A 12,351-nucleotide genomic window follows, 5' to 3' on the forward strand; every position below is an offset into this window, starting at 1 on the left:
TGTAATGGTTTATTTGCCACGTGAGGCTTAGTTGATACGTTCCGTAATGCTTAGGTTGTTACACATTGTACTGATATGGAGAAAACTATTTCACATCGGAGTTGTGCCTTTTGTTCACATACGTGTCTACCCTCTCATTGGACCATTTTAGCCAACCTGCTCTCGCCTCCTCCCGACTGCTCTCTGTCTTTGAAGACATGTCCTTCCAATTGTGAGCTCGGTCACTTGATTATCTGGTCAATATAATGGATAATCTGTGGGCACGACGAATTGTTTTACAGTGTGTGCAAAAGCATGCATTCTTAGGGAAAGAATTTAACCTTTACTTAACCAAGAGACCCATTGAGGTTAAAAACCTATTTTGCGAGGGCGACCTGGCAAGAAGGCAAAACATGTTTTCAGTGAGTGGAATTAAATTATAGTGGATCTATTTCCAAATAAAAATAAAGGTTATCATTTGTATATTCGTCAGCTTAAAAGACAGCCCATTTAAGCATGCAATAAAAAATCACATATGAATGATATGACAATAATTAATACATTCACAGTCTAAACACACCAGCACACTAAAATAATGTATCACTTTGAAAGCAATATGGATGTTATAGAAAACACAATCAACAGGTTCATAGGCTACCACCATTGTTAATGTAATCCAGTCTGTTTCATATCTAGTGTTGGCTACTGTGATTCCTACAAATGTGACAAATGATGGTTGCTTTTATATTACAAATTTCAAATCAAATGTTATTTGTCACATACACATGGTTAGCAGATGTAAATGTGAGTGTAGCGAAATGCTTGTGCTTCTAGTTCCGACCATGCAGTAATATCTAACAAGTAATCTAACAATTTCACAACAACTACCTTATACTTTACAAGTGTAAAGGAATGAATAAGAATATGTACATAAAAATATATATGGATGAGCGATGGCCGAACAGCATAGGCAAGATACAGTAGATGGTATAGAGCACAGTATATACCTATGAGATGAGTAGTGTAGGGTATGTAAACATTATATAAAGTGGCATAGTTTAAAGTGACTAGTGATACATTTATTACATCCAATTTTTTATTATTCAAGTGGCTAAAGATTGAGTCAGTATGTTGGTAGCAGCCACTCAATGTTAGCAATGGCTGTTTAAAATCAATACCTTGACGCAATATGCAATATGTAAGCTAATCAAAATGTTTTTTACAACATAAAAGTATATTTTCTCTGTCAATAATATAGTATTTATATCAATCAGTTTATGAATAACATGACATGTCAAGTTCAGTCGATTGTGGCTGCTTTCACATTAGCCTCGTGGTACAAAAGCAGACTGACCAACTCTGCCCGGCTCTGGAAGCAGAACAGGGTCAGTGCCTTGTGGCGGTTGGTCTCGATCTGAGCCTTGATGTCTGAGCCCATGTCCAGCGGCAGATTGACTGCAGGGACATGGCCAGTCATGGCAGCCAGCCTCAGAGGAGAGATACCCAGTGTACTTCTAGTCCTGAAAGGAAACAAATACAGTGAGAGAGGAACACAGGGAAGGGGGAAACATGTGGACAGGGGTGATTATACACACACACATTTAAAATCATTCAGAGTCTATTGACGCACCTGTGCAATCTAATTAACATCATCCAAAAATCCCCATCAAAATCCCTCCGTTTAAGCGAGAGATGTGTTTTTTTGCATGAGCTGTGTCTCAGTCCACCGCATCCGCCTTTGTCGGCCTTCCCCATCTGCGGTGGAAAGAGGCAGAGCTAAAGCAATGTTTGTCAGACTATGAGACATCGCGAAAATCAGTCTTCTCACAAAAACATCTGTAGCATCTGAACAGTTTGACCTACAAACCATTATGACCACTCTCATTATAAGTGCATAAGGCGAGATCCAGATGCAGACACGGGAGGCAGAAGGTTTGAGTCTTTGATATTTATTATATCCAAAAGGGGAAGGCAAGAGAATGGTTGTGGACAGGCAAAAAGTCAAAACCAGTTCAGAGTCCAGGAGGTATAGTGTGGCAGGCTTGAGGTCAGGGCAGGCAAAATGGTCAGGCAGGTGGGTACAGAGTCTAGAAAACAGGCAACGGTCAAAACAGGGAGGACTAGTAAAATATAATAGAAAAGGCAGGAGCTCTGGAAAAACATGCTGGTTGACTTGGAACATACAAGACGAACTGGCACAGAGAGATAGGAAACACAGGGATATATACACCAGGGATAACAAGCGACACCTGGAAGGGGTGGAGACAATAACAAGGACAGGTGAAACTGATCAGGGTGTGACAGTACGCCCCCCACCTGGGCGCAGGCAACGCCTTTTTATCCTCAGGAGGCTGAAAATATTAAGCATGGGTCCACAGATCCTCAAAGAGTTCTACAGTTGCACCTTTGAGAGCATCCTGACCTGTTGCATTACCACCTGGAATGGCAACTGCTCTGCATCCAACCGTAAGGCACTACAGGGGGTAGTGCTTACAGCCCAGTACATCAGTGGAGGCAAGCTTCTTGCTATCCAAGACCTATATGTCAGAGGAAGGCCCCCAAAATTGTCAAAGACTCCAGTCGCCCAAGTCATATACTGTCCTTTCTGCTACCGCACGGCAAGCTGTACCGGAGCGCCAAGTCTAAGTACAAAAGGCCCCTTAACAGCTTCTACACCCAAGCCAAAAGACTTCTGAACAATTAATCAAATGGCCACCCAGATTATTTGCATTGACACCCCCCCGCCCCGCCCCCTTGGTTTTTACACTGCTGCCACTCACTGTTTATTATCTGTGCATAGTCACTTTACACCTACCTACATGTACAAATTAACTCGACTAATCTGTACCCCCGCACATTGACTCAGTACCAGTACCCCTTGTATATAGCCTCATTATTGTTATTTTATTGTATTACTTTTAGTTAAAATGTTCTTAACTCTATTTTCTTAAAACTGCATTGTTGGTTAAGGGCTTGTAAGTAAGCATTTCGTATTCGGCGCATGTGACAAATAAAATTGGATTTGAAATAGGATTCCAAACATGTAAATAACAAGTATTGCATATCCAGCAAGCTAGGTTTACTTGCAAACAGCGAGGAGAAACAATACTATAACAATTTGCTGTCTAAATCTCTAAAATTAGAGCTATAAAATATTTGCTAGATAGACATCACTGTAGGTAGATACTGTCTGACTACCTATCTTAGGCTCATTTGTATGGTCTGATCACTGTGCAAAGGTTGATGGTTATGCCCTATTTCAGGGGTGTCAAGCTCAAATACCCAGTGGGCCAAAATGTAAAACCTGAACAAAGTCACGGGCCAACATTGAACAAATTAACCTTTTAATATGGACCCAAACAAGTTTTGCTTTAACATTGAATATGGAACAAGCATCGCTTATTACCATACAATATATAATTTAATAGTGGAGACATGCAAAATCGAATTTCAAATGAAAAAACACATCAATGGCATTCATTTATTAAATACATAAAATTTAAATAAAAATTGTATGCCTCTTTTCTATTTGCAGCCTTCTGATTTAAATACCAAAATAAACTTTTTCCACTGGCTGATAATTTTACAAATAAAATGATAATAAATCAATCAACCATTCAAGCCCATGCCTTGTAGCAAGAACAAGTGCATAAAGAAAACGTTAATTATTGCACACTGGTCTAATCTGATACCTGATACCAGATACCTGGCATCTCTTCTTGGATGCTAGTTCATCAATGTCTGGGCTCAAGCTCTGAGCTGAAGAAATCCTCAGTATCGAGCGAAGATGTTCATCAGTCAGACGTCTCCTGTGAGTTGTTTTGGTCATCTTCATCGAGGAGAAAAGTTGCTCGCATAGATAAGTGCTGCCGAACATGGAGAGCATCTGAGCAGCTTGGGTGCGGAGCTGAGGCATTGTGTCAGGGATGAACCGTGGAAACTGTGCGGCGCCCACAGCATCATACTTTGACTTCAGCGTGTCGTTGCACTGGAGTTCAATCAGCTCCATTTGGATGTTGGTTGGTGCATTTTCCACATCAACTGCGAAGGGATTACTAAGCAGTTCAAACTTGCATTTCTGGGCATCGAAGTCGGCAAATCGCCGGCTAAACTCAGCGGCGAGAACACTGAGTTTTTCAGCAAACTGTGCGCATGGGAACACGGCGGTAGAGATCTGCGCTTTTATGGATTGGCAGCAGGGAAAATGGCAAGGGTTTCCTTGCAGCATCTGATTCTCCCACAGGCACAGTTTAGTTTTGAAGGCCCTCACTGCAGCGTACATGTCTGTGATGATGCGCCCCCGCCCCTGAAGCTGCATCGAGATGGCTCGAGATGTCACAGAGAAAGGCCAGCTCACACAGGAACTTTTGCTCCCGGAGCTCTGCTGTGTCCTTCCCTTTGGTTTCCAGGAATTGACATATTTCCTCACGCAGCTCGAAACATCTGTTCAGTACTTTTCCTCTGCTTAGCCATCTCACCTCTGTGTGATACGGCACGTCTGCGTATTCCGAACCACACTCCTCCAGAAAAGATTTAAACTGGCGGTGATTTAGACCTTTGGCTCTTATAAAGTTAACTACCTGTGTTACTGTGGTCATAACATGTTCCATCTTTAGGGCTTTGGCACACAGTGCTTCCTGATGTATGATGCAGTGGTAAACAGTTAGCTCACCTGCACAGTTCTCTTCCCGCATCTTCTCCCGAACCATGCCCACCAGTCCACTCTTTTTACCGCACATCGCTGGCGTACCATCTGTCGTTAATCCAACGAGTTTATCCCACGGCAGCTTTATTTCAGTTACACATTTGGAAACCTCAAAGATTTCCTTTCCTGTGGTTGTGCCATGCATTGATTTGAATCCTAATAGCTCCTCCGTAACACACAGATTTGAGTCCACTCCACGGATGAAGACTGACAGCTGAGCAGTATCAGATGCGTCGCAGCTCTCATCCACAGCGAGGGAGAACGCAACAAAATCTTTTCCCTTTTCCATCAGCTGGTCATACAGATTGGTGGCAAGATCACATGTGCGATCAGCTACTGTGTTCCTGCTCAGGCTCACGTTTGAAAATGCTTGTTTTTTCTCTGGGCATACGAGGTCACAAACCTTCATCATGCACTTTTTCATGAACTCTCCCTCATTAAAGGGCCGGGCTGATTTTGCGATCTCTGCTGTCACTATATAACTAGCCTTTACAGCAGCCTCGCTTTGTGATGTGGCTTTTTTAAACATATTCTGTTGTGAAACCAAACTTCTTTTCATCTCCTCTACTTTCTGGCTCCTTTGAGTCATGTCCAGGTCCTTGTATTTGTCATGGTGTTTCGTTTCATAGTGTCGTCTAATGTTGTACTCCTTACTTACAGCCACGTTGACTCCACAAACAAGACAAACAGGTTTGTCTTTTACATATGTAAACAGATATTCTGCCTCCCACTTGTCCAGAAAGCTCCTGTTTTCTGCCTTTCTTTTCGCCATTTTTGGGAAGGGTTAGCTCGCTGACAGTTGTAGCGTCTATGTTGCTATGACTACTGTCACAGAGGAGAGAGCGTTTCTGGGTCCTGTCCTGATTGGCGCGCGAAAACAGCAGAGCATTATGGGATTTGTAGTATTAGTGGTGAATGCGCTGTATAATACCAGCGGGCCAGCTCTAGTAGTAATTTGGTATTGTCTCGCGGGCCAAATATAATTACCCCGCGGGCCAAATTTGGCCCACGAGCCAGAGTTTGACACCCATGCCCTATTTCATTCTATTAGGCTGATCACCAGTTCTCTTAGCTACAGATTGTTACACCAGATAGTGTTATTTAACCAAAGATTTTTGGTATCCATTACTAGGAGTTACAGGATAGTTACTGTTTGGTGTACCACAGAGAATTTTTAACCAACCTTAGCAATGCAGTCTTCGTCCTCGATTTTGGGAAACAGGAGTCTCATAAAATGTCCGTGTCCAGTTGCAGGGGCTCAGTTTAAATTTAGAAATGTATTAAAATGTATATTTCTTTGCGCAACCATCGTGTCTATTTCAAGTCTGTGTCATCATGACATGCAGCACTTTGGGGTGGACACCCACCTGTCTCAAACAATGAGAGAAGGAAAAATGGTGGTGTAAATCACATTATCTGGTGTAACAATCTGTAACTAGTTCCCTGTAATTGTGTGTCTCTACCCCCGAGACCCACTCAGATACTGAACTAGCTAACATTCTTGTTGAATACCCAGTTGTCCTGAATTAGCGTTAAGTAGTGTACACTTCCCTGTATTTTAGAATTTGACAAATAAACAAACATATCTGAATGTCTAGTATCTGTTTGATGTTACAGAGCCCTGTACAGCTTATATAAATATATTCTGTGTATCCATAAGGGCAGACACATTTCTACAATTGATAGAAAATATCCATATTTATTTCATGTGGTTCTAAATCCAACCCTGTTCCTGGAGAGCTACCGTCCTGTAGGTTTTCATTCCAACCCTAATCTAGCACACCTGATTCTAATAATTAGCTGTTTGATAAACTAAACCAGGTTAATTACAACTGGGATAGAAGCAAAAACCTACAAGATGTTAGCTCCTCTTGCCCTGGAAATCCATGGTTGTGGTGTTAGCATTTTACTATTTTTGTGTCAGGGTCTTAGGGCAACATGCGTTTGTTGGTAAAGGTATCAACCGAAAGGGACAGGCTGGTGTATTGTTTAGGGACAACAAGGGGACATTGGGATCTGCTATTCTTTTTTTTATGAGGGGGCTAAAGTAGGTGTGAAAGGTCTTAGGAAGGCAACTCTTACACAGTTTGATTTGTTGTGTGTAGGATATTGAGGAGAAATGGCACTTCAATTGCTCTCATACAAAACAATACATTTACTGTCTAAGCACAACCCTGCACAACCAAAGAACTGTCGGTAAACCTCCCCCAGCCCATTGACTTTGACAGATCATTTTTGTCAATAGTACCCCTTTGCAGGGTTATTTTGTAGACATGTCGTTGTACTGTGTTTTGAGAATCTGCAGAGAGAAGAATGAGGTGGTAGTGTCATTAGTTGTAGTCTTGAGTGTATACCTTTTAGTGTCCCTTGCTGGTTTCTGTCCCACAATCGTGTTGTGCTCCATAGCCGCAAGGTGTGTCCTCTCCCTCATACTTGTGTACTCAAAATGCTCCCGCTTTGGGGTATTTTTCAGCAGGGCACTGTCTAATGACTCCAGATATCCAGAGTTGTACAAAAATAAAAGATAAGACTAAATTGATTACATGTTCTGGATGTTCTGGAAGGTACTCTGTGATCCTCGGGCTTCCTCTAACCACCTGTAACTCCATAACACAAACCATACAAACACTACCCAATTGAGGTTTATACCATGCTTACTGTAAATGTAGCTATCTTTGCCGTCAACTTGGATTTTTTTTGCCAAATTACCTTCACCAGAGCTAGGGGTTGGAAGCGCATGTTGGTGTAATCAAATTCTGTACCACGTACAACAAAATACAATTTAACCGCTAATTGTACTGATCTCTATTACACCTGGTTATCTAAGCATACCCAATTTGGATATTTCGATATTGTCAGCTTGCTGTTAGCTAACTAGCATCACTAAATTGGGAGCAAGATTGCTAGCCAGCTGAGACTGGCTAAGAAACACCTACCCAACCATAGACGACTGATACACATTCATCATCGCTACCAACAGACAAACAGCTATATCGGCAATTATATTTTAGTAACAGAGTGTTTTCCAGACAAGGGTAGAATAGATGGCTATACCAAAAGATAGCTATACGAGCTGATGGCTTTCAGAGTTCAATACAGGACTGTAACGTTATCTAGCTGGCTAACTTTCCTAGATAGTCCAACTAGGCTAGCAAGCTAGCTAACCTTAGGTTACCTTTAATTGACTATATTCTGTTTTGCTGTGAAGGGAAAAAATCACTTCTCAGCTGTTGTTGAAATGGATTTCACATAAATTTTGCCTGAAAATCCCTCTGATAATCTTTGGTCACCATATCATTCTTAATATCCTGGAAGGATATTGACCTCATCCTGTCAGTAGAGGATGCCTGGTTGCTCTTTAAAAGTGCTTTCCTCACTATCTTAAATATGTAGCACTAATTCCAATAAAGGTTTGGGACACTGTAAAGTCCATGGAGAGAAGGAGCACCTCCTCCCAGCTGCCCAATGCACTGAGGCTAGGAAACACTGTCACCAACAGTAAATCTACGATAATCGATCATTTCAAAAAGCATTTTTCTACGGCTGGACATGCTTTCCATCTAGCGACCCATACCCCAGCCAACAGCTCTGATTCCCCTGCAGCAACTTGCCCAAGCCCCCCCTGCTCCTTCACCCAAATTCAGACAGCTGATGTTCTGAAAGAGCTACAAAATCTGGATCCCTACAAATCAACTGGGCTAGACAATCTGGACCCTCTCTTTCTTTCCCGATTGGTATAATGGCTACCTCTGTATTTTACGCGAGAATCACTCTGAGAGCATCAGGTGACCACTTGCACAATGTAGCCGCTTACGGGTATTCTTCAACAAAATGCGTAAAACTATGTCACAATGCTGTAGACACCTTGGGGAATACGGAGAAAAAGTAATCTGGTTGATAGCCTATTCACTGCTCAATAGGGACGTATTGGAACGCAGTGGTTTCAAAACATGAGGCACTTCCGGATTGGATTTTTCTCAGGTTGTCGCCTGCAATATCAGATCTGTTATACTCACAGACAATATTTTTACAGTTTTCGAAACTTTAGAGTGTTTTCTATCCTAATCTGTCAATTATATGCATATTCTAGCATCTTGTCCTGACAAAATATCCCGTTTACTACGGGAACGTTATTTTTCCAAAAATGAAAATAAGTCACAAAAGGTTAAAATGAATCACTTACCTTTGATGATCTTCATCTGGTGGCACTCCCAGGACTCCATGTTACACAATAAATGTTTGTTTTGTTCGATAATGTCCCTCTTTATTGTCCAAAAACCTCTGTTTTGTTGGTGCGTTTAGTTCAGAAATCCAAAGGCACAAAACGCATTCCCAATATCCAGACGAAAAGTAAAACAAATACAATAAAAGTTCGTAGAAGCATATCAAACAATGTTTAAAATCAATCCTCAGGTTGTTTTTCAATAATCAAGAATCAATAATATTTAAACCGGACAAAAGCATTGTCAAAAGAAAAGGAGAAACAAGAAAGGCGCACTCCCGATCACGCGCTGGAATCATGCCTGGAAATTTCCACTGTCCACTCATTGAAAGTGCTGTATCTCCCTCATTTTTCAGAGTAATCTAGGTTTCTTCCTAGGTATTGGCCTTTCTAGGGTATTTCCTAGCCACCGTGCTTCTACACCTGCATTGCTTGCTGTTTGGGGTTTTAGGCTGGGTTTCTGTACAGCACTTTGAGATATCAGCTGATGTACGAAGGGCTTTATAAATACATTTTATTTGAAGATTGGATTCTTTCATTGTAAAGTAAATCTACAAAAAAACTATAAGTAAACTATATATATATAAAACAACATTCTATAGGTTGAATGATTAGTGTTTGCAGCTGATCACATTCCTCACTTGCATACCATGTAAAGCGATGTGCTCGACAATACATGTCTTTGTCACGTCCTGACCATAGATCCTTTTTTATGTCTCTGTTTTAGTTTGGTCAGGGTGTGAGTTGGGGTGGGCATTCTATGTTTTCTATTTCTATGTGTTTGGCCTGGTATGGTTCCCAATCAGATTGAGAACCATACTTAGGTAGCCTATTCCCACCTGGTGTTTGTTGGTAGTTATTTTCTGTTTAGTGTGTTTTGCACCTGACGGAGCTGTTTTGGTTGTTTATTTTGTTCCGTGTTGTATTTAGTGTTCAGTTTATTAAAATAATGATGAACACTTCCCACGCTGCATCTTGGTCCTGACCTTCTTCCACCAACGGTCGTTACAGAACTACCCACTACAACCGGACCAAGCAGCGTGGTAACCAGGAGCAGAGGGTTCTGGAGTCTATCACTAGGAGAAATTAACATTGGATAACAGAAGAAGAAAACAAAAACAAAGCTATGCTCTCTAAGGGTCTCTCTGGCATGTCCCAAACTCAAATGGATAACCTTTGTCACAAGGAAACAGATTGTATTAGGTTAATTAATGGGCACATCTCTGAGCAACACTCACAACCTTCAAAAACATGCCACTTTGAGAGTAAATAAACACTGCAATCATGTGGTTATGATTAACTTGAATGATATAATGAGAACAAGAACAGTCAGATGTTGATATTTTTTAGATTGGTGTTTTTGTTCTGTAGATGTAGCAGTCACTTTGCTAAAATTGAAATCAGAGCAACATCCTTGGGGCAGGGTAAGTGAGCCCATTCTTTCTAGAGACACATTTTTGCAACTGATAAGAGTACAGATTGGATACAGTGGTATTTCTGGCCTGGCTGTGGCCTGAGGGACAACTTGGATAAAGTCAATGGAAAAATGTATCGGCTATGTATAAGGGGCCTGCCATGCCAAATAATGTTCCCAGGCCAAAAAGTGTACCCCTCTGCGTCACAATGGGATTCAATAAACTACTGTGTTACCGTCCGTTGTTATATCAACGGTGTGATGACCTAATGATTAGAATTTTGGAGATCATTACAGCCTAAATTATGTTGTTTTCATCATCGCTATGCAAACAAGGCTGATTTCCGTGACAATTTCGCTGTTTTGTTACGCTAATAAAATGAAAACATTACTTCAAACTACTTTTGGGTACCTTGTTAACATGAAATCCATGTCTTAAATGTTGCTATGTTTCGGGAAATGGCAAAGAAAACGTTATCTACTTGACACACTTGTTACTAACCTTACAGATAAAAGTCAGATAATTTCCACTCCATTCATATGCAAATCCATTTGATTCATACACTGGCTTGTCTGGCTGTCATGTTTTTATTTTCACCTGCCCTTCCCTTATCTACACTGAAATCGTATAATTTCAGTCGTACTCTATTAGGATACATATTTTTTCAATCTCGTGTAGCTCATTAATACACCCTTGTGGTTGAATATATATATATATAGTAGGTCCCAGGATACAACAATGATTAATGTGGAACAAATAAATACTGTCAAAGGAAACCTTACAATTTACAATGAAAACCAACCTGGCAATATTTAATATTTTTATACATAAATGTTTATATTTTTTGGTACAGTTGTGTCAGGAATTTATTTTCAGATTTTTTTGTACATTCACATGGCAATCAGACTAAAATACTGAATTCTGGAGTGTGGAATATAGAGGAGGTGGTTGCTGTGTGGGTGGGAGGTTCTGCCGGTCACTTCTCAACAGGCAGCCAGTCTTGGAAGGGGAAATTGAATAGGGAGGCTGCAAAGTCTGGGCACTGCTGCTCACTTTTTTGCAGTGCTAGTGTTTTTAGTTAATCTTTGCATCTCACATATTACGTGCCCAGTATGATAGAGCCAGAAAAATATCAGTGTTAGGGAAACTAAAACAAGCTTCAGGTTATTTTGTGTGCAAATGAAAATAGTTATTATCTGAGATTTTTTATATTCACTTTAACAGATGGTGACCCCAGCTAGGAGTGAAAGAACAACGAGGTTTCCCAGGTCTCGCCTTCCTTTCGTTCTTCTTCCAAACCAAGTAATTCGCTTGGATGTCGTAGCACTTGCTCCTGTGCTTGATTCTGCTCCGGTAGCTCTCCTTCTGTTTCTCCTGCGCCTTGTTGATGTTCAGTCCACCTTGACTGATAACAGGAATATATGCAATTATACTTCATATTTCAAATACATTTCTTACATATCTCTTGGAGGACCAGAAAATAAATTAACAGCAGACAATCATTTTAACCTGGTCAAAAACCTCCACATCCTTCTTAGTCCGTGCCTGAAGGTGGTCCTTGAAGGCGTTCTAATCTGATTTGACAGCTTCCACCACATCAGCTCGGGTTCCAGTGATCTGAAAGTACGTTATACAAAAATAGCAATAGACAAAGAACACTAAGTCAATCACAAATTTGAAAGACTATATGCAATAATTGTACATAAAAAATTGAATTGCATTGTTTACCTGAGTCAACAGCTGCGGCTCCTGTCCGTACTCGGTGGAGACCTGGATGCTGCTGTTGTGTGCAAAGAGAATTACCTTCAGGTTGTTTGCCCACCCTTCCTGGTACCAATCAAGGGACTTGCCCATGGCAGTCTTGAGGGTCTGGTTGGTCCATTCACCAAACCTGGAGGAGGGGGTAGGAAAGCAATATCTATTGACAATCTAAGATATTGAAATATGTCTGATACAAAAATAAATTGTAAAAAATAAATAAAACAAACCATTGTGCTCCCACAGTTGATTTCTTCAAACCAAGCTGCTTA

At 40.9% G+C, this 12,351-nt stretch overlaps 1 long non-coding RNA gene across 1 annotated transcript; it reads right to left on the reverse strand.

Moving 5' to 3' along the window:
* Positions 1–11,117: 11,117 nt before the first annotated feature.
* Positions 11,118–12,351, reverse strand: LOC110506249. Its single transcript, XR_002470939.2, has 3 exons — positions 12,050–12,351; positions 11,831–11,938; positions 11,118–11,726 (listed from the first exon to the last, which is right to left on the reverse strand). It is a non-coding gene; the product is annotated as an uncharacterized LOC110506249 (long non-coding RNA).

Source organism: Oncorhynchus mykiss, chromosome 26 (assembly GCF_013265735.2).
Source record: "Oncorhynchus mykiss isolate Arlee chromosome 26, USDA_OmykA_1.1, whole genome shotgun sequence".
NCBI lineage: Eukaryota > Metazoa > Chordata > Actinopteri > Salmoniformes > Salmonidae > Oncorhynchus > Oncorhynchus mykiss.